Below are 7,655 nucleotides of genomic sequence, written 5' to 3'. Positions count from 1 at the left end.
AAATCAGTCATCTTCAGAAAAACAGTAGTTATTCATTGCTATAACATATGCATGTGTAATAAGCCCGTGTGTATGTACAGCATTGGGACACCTACCCATACAGATTATATCTACCCATACATAGATAGATCTATTACATTTAGTTCTTTTCAGGTTACAATAATGATGTGAAAGAATGTGGGGGGAAGGCCTTCTACTGACAGTAGTTGAAAAAAGGAGAAGTGAATAAAGTAGAAATGCTGTGCTTACCAGCTCCCACTGTTCAGGCCACAGAGGGTCACTGAACTGCAGTTCATTTCCTATTCCACTCTCTGACTCCAACACTTTGAAGACTGCTGTAGGGATGTAATCATTCTTCTTGTGCTTGAGCAAAAACCGCACAGAAAGATCAGTCATTTGCCTGCTCTGTTATTCATCCTCTCCCTCTTTTCATTTTTTCTGCTGTTTTAATGTAATCGTAAAGATCATTGTTTCTTTGAAACAGCTTGAAATTTAGATTTATTAGTTAAAAATATCTTTTGACAGCAGCCAATTGCTCCCTGAATTCTATGTATTGTGCACTTTTCAAAGTTAAGCTCCTCCACCGGCGTCTCCAGTATTGGCTTTTTCTTCGAAGGTTCAATACTCTAAAAATTCCACTTTCTAAAAGCTCTACTTTATTCCGAAGAATGTACATTATCCATAACAGACAACAAGTGTCCTCAAGGAGCAAAAAAATAAATCTGCACTGCCTCTTCTTGGTAGGGATATGGAGCAGCATATCTTGCCTTATTTATTGACTCAGCCTTGCTGCATAGGGCTGAGTAAGCCTTATGGCACATGGCATAGTGAGACCTGTCCTCAGTTTGTGGGACCATGACATTATTCAGCTACTGAGTGCAGAGTCTCACTCTGATAACCCCCTTTGCTCCTGTTGCAGTCTTCGTGGTCACCACATTTGTTCATTTTGTGCATTAAGCTACTAGACCTTGTCTAAAACAGAGTTAAAGCCCAATTCAGCTCACAAAACAGAATCTGGGACAAAGGGAGGTGGTGTGGGACATATAATCTGATTTAACTTTCTACAATAAGGTGACCCACCTAGTGGATGAGGGAAGGGTCTACCTGGACTTCAGTAGGGATTTTGAGACTGTCTCCCACAGCATTCTCCTTCAGAAACTCATAGCACAAGGTGTGGGTAAGTGCATTCTGCTTCAGGTAAAAAACTGGTTGCATGGCTGGGCCCAGAGTGGTGGTGAATAGAGTTAAATCTGTCCGGCGCTCAGTCAGTAGTGGTGTCCCACAGGGTTCAGTACTCCAGTACTGCCCTTTTTGATATCTGGATTGATCTGATTGAGTCCACCCTCAGCAGGCTTACAGATGACATGAAGCTGGGTGGCTATGTTGATCTGCTGGATGGTAGGGAAGATTTACAATGGGATTTGGAAAAGTTAGATGGATAGGCTAATTGTATAAAGTTCAAGAAGGCCAGGTCCTCCACTTGGGTCACAACAACCACATGGTAAGTTAAAGGCTGGGGGATACATGTTTGGAAATCTATGACTGGGAGATGAATCTGGGAATATTGGTTGACAGTAGGATGAATGAGTCAGTAGTATGCCCATGTGGCCAAGAAAGGTAATAGCATCCTGGTTTGTATTAGAAATGCTGTGGCCAGCCGGAAGAGCAAAGTGCTTATCTGTGTATACTCAGCAATGGTGAGGCCACACTAAATATTGTGCTCTGTTCTGGGCCTCTCAATACAGTGTAACGGTTTAGCACAAGGGCTAACCTGCCTGCTCCCCCAACACAAAAGTGAGGGGAAGAATAAAACACAAAATTCAAGGCTGAGATAAAGAAACTAAGAGTTTAATGTGACACAAGATGTCATAAGCACAATGTGCAATTACTTTAGCTAATAATCTAATTGATTTAATAATACAATACATGATTACCTTAGCTTAGCCTATTTGCAAAAGAAATACAGTGAAAAACATAGGGGAGGAAAACCCAGCATAAACCAAAAAGCCAGAATCAGTGCTACCTGACTCTTTCTGTCACCATGCCTGCAGAAAAGAACTCACGTCCAAGAAACCAGGACCCAGAAGCAACAACTGGAACAGGAAGCCTTCCATGTTACAGTATGAATTTCAAGCCCATACTTCAATCATACTGAACTTGAAGCACATACTTTGATCCAATTAGCATTTTAATTTTTGAAGCTGGCATGAGTGCATCATGATATGAATAACAGCAGCAGGTTTGACTCAATCCCTGACATAGAGGAAGGACATTGATGTGCTGGAGAGTGTTCAAAGAAGGGCAGCGAGGCTCATGAAGAGCCTGGAACACATGACCTACAAGAAGTGCCTGAGGGAGCTGGAGTTGTTCAGTCTGGAAAAGACGTTAAGGAGAGTCCTCATCACCGACATCATGACAATCTGAAGGGTAGCCAGAGCAAGGAGAGAGGCCCAGACCCTTCTCCTTGGTGTCAAGTGACAGGACTAGAGGAAATGGTTTCAAGCTGCAGCAGAGGAGGTTTAGGCTTAGTATTTGGAAATATTTCTTCACTGAAAGGGTTATCAAACATTGCAGTGATCTGCCCAGGGCAGTGGTGGAGTCACTGTTCCTGGAGGTGTTCAGGCAGCATGAAGACATGGTGCATAAGGGCATAGTTTAGTGCTGACCTTTCAGTCCTGGATTGAGGATTGGATTGAATGATCTTTGAGGTATCTTGCAACTGGCTGTATTCTGTGATTCTATAAGAGCATGAGGCCAGGCTCTGCCTCTTAGTGTCTGAGTCTGCCTGGGTAATAAATTACTTGTTGGGAATTATAGTCACACCTAAACGCTTGGCAGGACAAACCTTGTGTCTCAAGAATTTTGGCAGTTCTGTGATTTCTCTTGTAGCTCAGACATCTACCTGGCTGATCTGAGAAAACAAAGAAACACAATAGTAGAATGGTGATGATTTCACTGCTGGAAGCTTTAGCAGGAGAGAGTCCATTTCTGCTTATTGTGAATGCTTGTCCTTGTGTTACTTTAATTCACTTAGGTGCATTAAGAAATCATCCCCCAAACCCATGGAACACCTGAAATGTTCATTCCTGTAACACAGCAACAGGCTCTTAAAACATTTTTAGTAGACTATTGTTCTTACAATTTTTACCACCCCTTGTCAAAATAAATCAAACCGTGATAATCTCCACAAGCACTTTAAAAGGATTAAAATTATGGGGAATCATTTTATATACTAAATTACTTTGTATATTTCTATTCTCTTGAATGAGAGTGGAACATGAATTGGAAATCAAAAGAGGGAATTGCTCTTTTGATATCAGCATTTTCTTTTCTACGGGTGTAATTAAATAGATCTTAGAAGAGTGAGACATAGAAAGGAGAGGAAAGAGGTAAGAAAGGAAAAAGGGACAAAGGGAGGTGGGGACAAAAAGTTTTCTAATGCCAGAATTAAAGTATTTTTTACACAGCCTATCATCTATGAAAGACATAGTCCATCAGGTTCTCTTTTCAGGTTTGCCCTAGGCTGCAGAAAACCACAGCTAACTTGAGAGGAAAAGAGTGGGGGGAGTGAGGGTGGGGCCTGGATGACTTCCATACCACTGTCCCAAGGTTCCAGATAAAAATGACAGCCTGGATGTTAAGGAGGTAGGAGACCAGAACAGTGAATGGCTGGAGTGGTCTTACTGTAGCCTGTTTATTCCCAAGGCAGCTGGCACACAGGAGAGATCCCACACAGCTGCTCTGAGCTGTTACAGCTCTCAGCTATCACAACTTTTACCTATAAGAACCTGTGCTAGTTTGAAGCAAGCTAGAATGTTTTGGTAACAGAACTAGATAACGGGCAGTGAAATGAAAACAATTGATGTCAACTTCTCTCACAGTCACGCTGAGAGCTCTGGGAAGAAGAAAGACTTTTTCTCCATTTTGTTCCTCCCTTTTGCCTTTGCCTTAGACCTGGTCACATCTCATTAACCCTGCTCCTACTAACCTTGCTCCCTAACCTCTTGGCTGCACCTCTTTTCTTCCTGAGAACTGGGGTAAGGTTGAGAGGGCCGGGGGGAGGTGTTGGGGTGGTTTGAGAGCCCCTCCTGGGGACTCAGGTTTCTGGGAGGGGAGTTGTGCTTTTGTATTGTTTATCCTTTGTATATTTCTGTATATAATTGTATATAACTGTATATATTGTAAATAGCTGCTTGTAAATTCTGCTAGCTGTAAATAAATTGCTTCATCTATATTCCCAGGGTCCGTCTGAGTTAGCTGGGGCAAATTCAAAAGTGTGGGAGGGGCGGGGTAACCCCCAAACCATCACAGAACCTAAGCGGTTCAGCTGTGCTCTGTAAATGTCCTGTACATCATCAAATCTAGACTGCTGGGATAGCTCCCTATGTTTTCAAGCAGTATGATTTTCTAATATGAACAGGAAGGACCATGAATAGATACAAAATGAATCTATATTATTTTGCATACATTAAATCTTCATTGCAGATAGTATTTTCCGCATTTTATTCCTATACTATGAGTTCCTTCTTGTAAACTCATATCTCAAATGTATCTCTGGGGCTACCTCCTACAATTTTTTTGTGAATGGAAATAATGTGACATTGGAAAGGAGCCTTGGTTCTAGTTTATATTTCCCAGAGACTTGAAATATAGTTAACAGAACCAATACAATGATAGGATGCCTTCCCCTCACCCCCCCACCTTTGAAAAAGAAAGGAATCAGGTGTAGAGAGAAAAAGGGTAAGACATCTGAATAAAATAGTCTTACCTTGATTTGGAAGTTAAAAGAAAAAAAAATCACCTTTAATGATAAATAGAAGGTGTTTAAGGTAGGGGAGTTACAGAGAGGTATAGCAAAGGGAAAATAAAACACACTATATATATATACATATATGCAATCAGATTGATAGCAATGGATGGAGGTAGATTTTCAGGAAGTGGGGAGTGTCCATCAGGCAGTGGGATGACCACATGGCAAAGCAGGAGCAGCAGAAGGAACAAGGGTGGTGCTAGCAGGCAGGGAGACAAAAGAAGGAGGAAGTTACTGTGTTTTTATAGGGGGGCTAGACAAGAAGTGGGAGTGGGCTAACCACTACACCTGGAGTCAGGTTCAGATCCACCCCTCAGGGACCAATCAGGAGGACCTGGGGTCAGGTTCAAATCCACCTCCTAGGAGGGTTAACTCTTTAAAAAGGGTAGCAGTGACCTCATTATCTGAGAGGGTTTCTGAGAGTTAGCATAGTAGTCTAAGTGTACAGTATTAGGCAGTTCACATTTTCTTTTCTTCTGCTACTCCATTTCAGGAAGGGTTCCTATAGGATTGTCTAGTGCACTGGACATTCAAGAGCAGGTCTAAGTGAATGCCTCTTTATAGTGTCTGAGATCTTTAGAGCAAAGCATATGTACAAAGCTACCCAAACTGCAGTGAATCATGCAAGGTCAGGCTTGATGGGGATCCGGGCAGCCTGATTTAAAAATGTCCCTGCTTATTGAAGGGAGGTTGGACTAGATGACCTTTAAAGGTCTCTTCCAACACAGTGTATTCTATGATTCTGTGCATACGTAGACTCATTTTGTGATCTCTATGTCATATCCAGTCCTGAGAATTTCTGCTCTACCACAGAAGTAGAATGTTCCTCAACAACATGGACAGATGGGCAGAGTCCAATGGGATGGGGTTCAATAGCTCCAAGTGCCGGTGCTGTACTTTGGCCACAACAACCCCATGCAGAGATACAGGCTGGGGTCAGAGTGGCTGGAGAGCAGACAGACAGAGAGGGATCTGGGGGTGCTGATTGATACCCGCCTTAACATGAGCCAGCAGTGTGCCCAGGTGGCCAAGAGAGCCAGTGGCATCCTGGCCTGCATCAGGAATGGTGTGGTTAGCAGGAGCAGGGAGGTCATTCTGCCCCTGTACTCTGCACTGGTTAGAGTTGTTCAAGGCAAGATTGGATGTGGCACTTGGTGCCATGGTCTAGCTTTGAGCTCTGTGGTAAAGGGTTGGACTTGATGATCTATAATGTCTCTTCCAACCCTGATGATACTGTGATACTGTAACATGTTTATTGTGCTAGTTTGAAGCAGGCTAGAATGTTTTGGTGAGAAGAACTAGATTACAGGCTGTGAAAGGGAAACAATGGTGATGTCTACTTCCCTCATAGGCTTGCTGAGATGTATAGGAACAAGAAATAAAAACATAGATAATCACTCTCACTGGGGCTGCTGGCTGAATTGCATCTTACTCTCTAACCTCACCCTCCATTTTGGACCAATCCACTTTGCTTCCTAAGCCCCTGGCTGGGCCTCCATTCTTTCTTGGGACTGGGGTAAGGTTGAGAGGGGTAGGGGGAAGGTGCAGGGGTGGTTGAGAGCCCCTCCTGGGGACTCAGGTTTCTGGGAGGGGAGTTGTGTTTCTGTATTACCTTTTATCTTGTGTATTTCTGTCTATAACTGTATATACTGTAAATATCTGCTTGTATATTGTGCCAGCTGTAAATACAAGCTTCATTCATATTTCCAGAGCCACCTGAGTCCAGTCTGGGTGATTTCCAAAGTGTGGGGGGGCGGGGAACACCCAAACCATCATATTTATTTTCCCCAGGCATCCTTCTTCTTTCATTTCAATATAAAACCTGAGATACACCAAGCACTCCAGTGCCCTCCGGTTTCAGGAGAATCAGAAGACAAAACTTTTCTCTTCCTCTTTAAATCTTCTTGAGAGAGTGATTTCCCATTGGAATGGGCTGCCCAGGGAGGTGGTGGAGGCACTGTCCCTGGGGGTCTTCAAGAAAAGACTGGATGAGGCACTTAGTGCCATGGTCTAGTTGATTGGTTAGGGCTGGGTGCTAGGTTGGCCTGGATGATCTTGGAGTTCTCTTCCAACCTGGTTGATTCTATGATTCTATGATTCCTTCTGCTACACCATCAATTTTACGCAGCCAAAGGTTGTGTGTAGAAGAGTAAAATGCCTCAGGAAACTTGGAATAAATAAATACTAAAACTAATAATAATAATAATAATAATAAGAAGAAGAAGAAGAAGAAGAAGGAGAAGAGCTAGCAATGCTGAGGTGAGTTTGTCCTTGGTGAAGGCTGAGTTAAAACCACATGGTATAACCGATGTGATGTGGTTTGTCTTTTTTTTTTCATCTGGTAGGTGGAAAGTGTTTATAGTCTGATATAATACAGTTTTTAATTTACCAGTGAGTGAGCTATAGTCCAGAAACTTCAGCAGATGTATATTTGCAGATGACAAAAAGGATTTTGAAAGACAGGTTAAATGTAATCTGATGCTGAAAAATGGAGTGCAGTAGCTCTACTTAACTTTCTCTAACATAAAGAAAATTATTCAAAGGTAACTAAACTAGAAGGAAGAAATCAAGTATGAAGCTGAAAAGTTGAACTGTAAAACAATGTAAAAAAAAAAAAAAAAAAAAAAAAGAAGATCCAGGGGAAATCTGAATTTCATCCAAAGCACCTGAAGATAGGGAGAGTTTATAACTGGTGAAATCCCCTCTGTACTTCACACAGGAGATATCAAGTAATGAGAGCTAATCTGACAGCAAGTGAATGATACAGTGCATTTTCTAGGGACTCAGAAGAAGGTTCATTTATAATGTTTGGATAGAAGGCAGCTCCCAGTGAGGGAAAATGGTA

This window comes from Pogoniulus pusillus, chromosome 5 (assembly GCF_015220805.1).
Source record: "Pogoniulus pusillus isolate bPogPus1 chromosome 5, bPogPus1.pri, whole genome shotgun sequence".
In the NCBI taxonomy this organism is placed as follows: domain Eukaryota; kingdom Metazoa; phylum Chordata; class Aves; order Piciformes; family Lybiidae; genus Pogoniulus; species Pogoniulus pusillus.
This window is presented reverse-complemented; position numbering follows the sequence as displayed.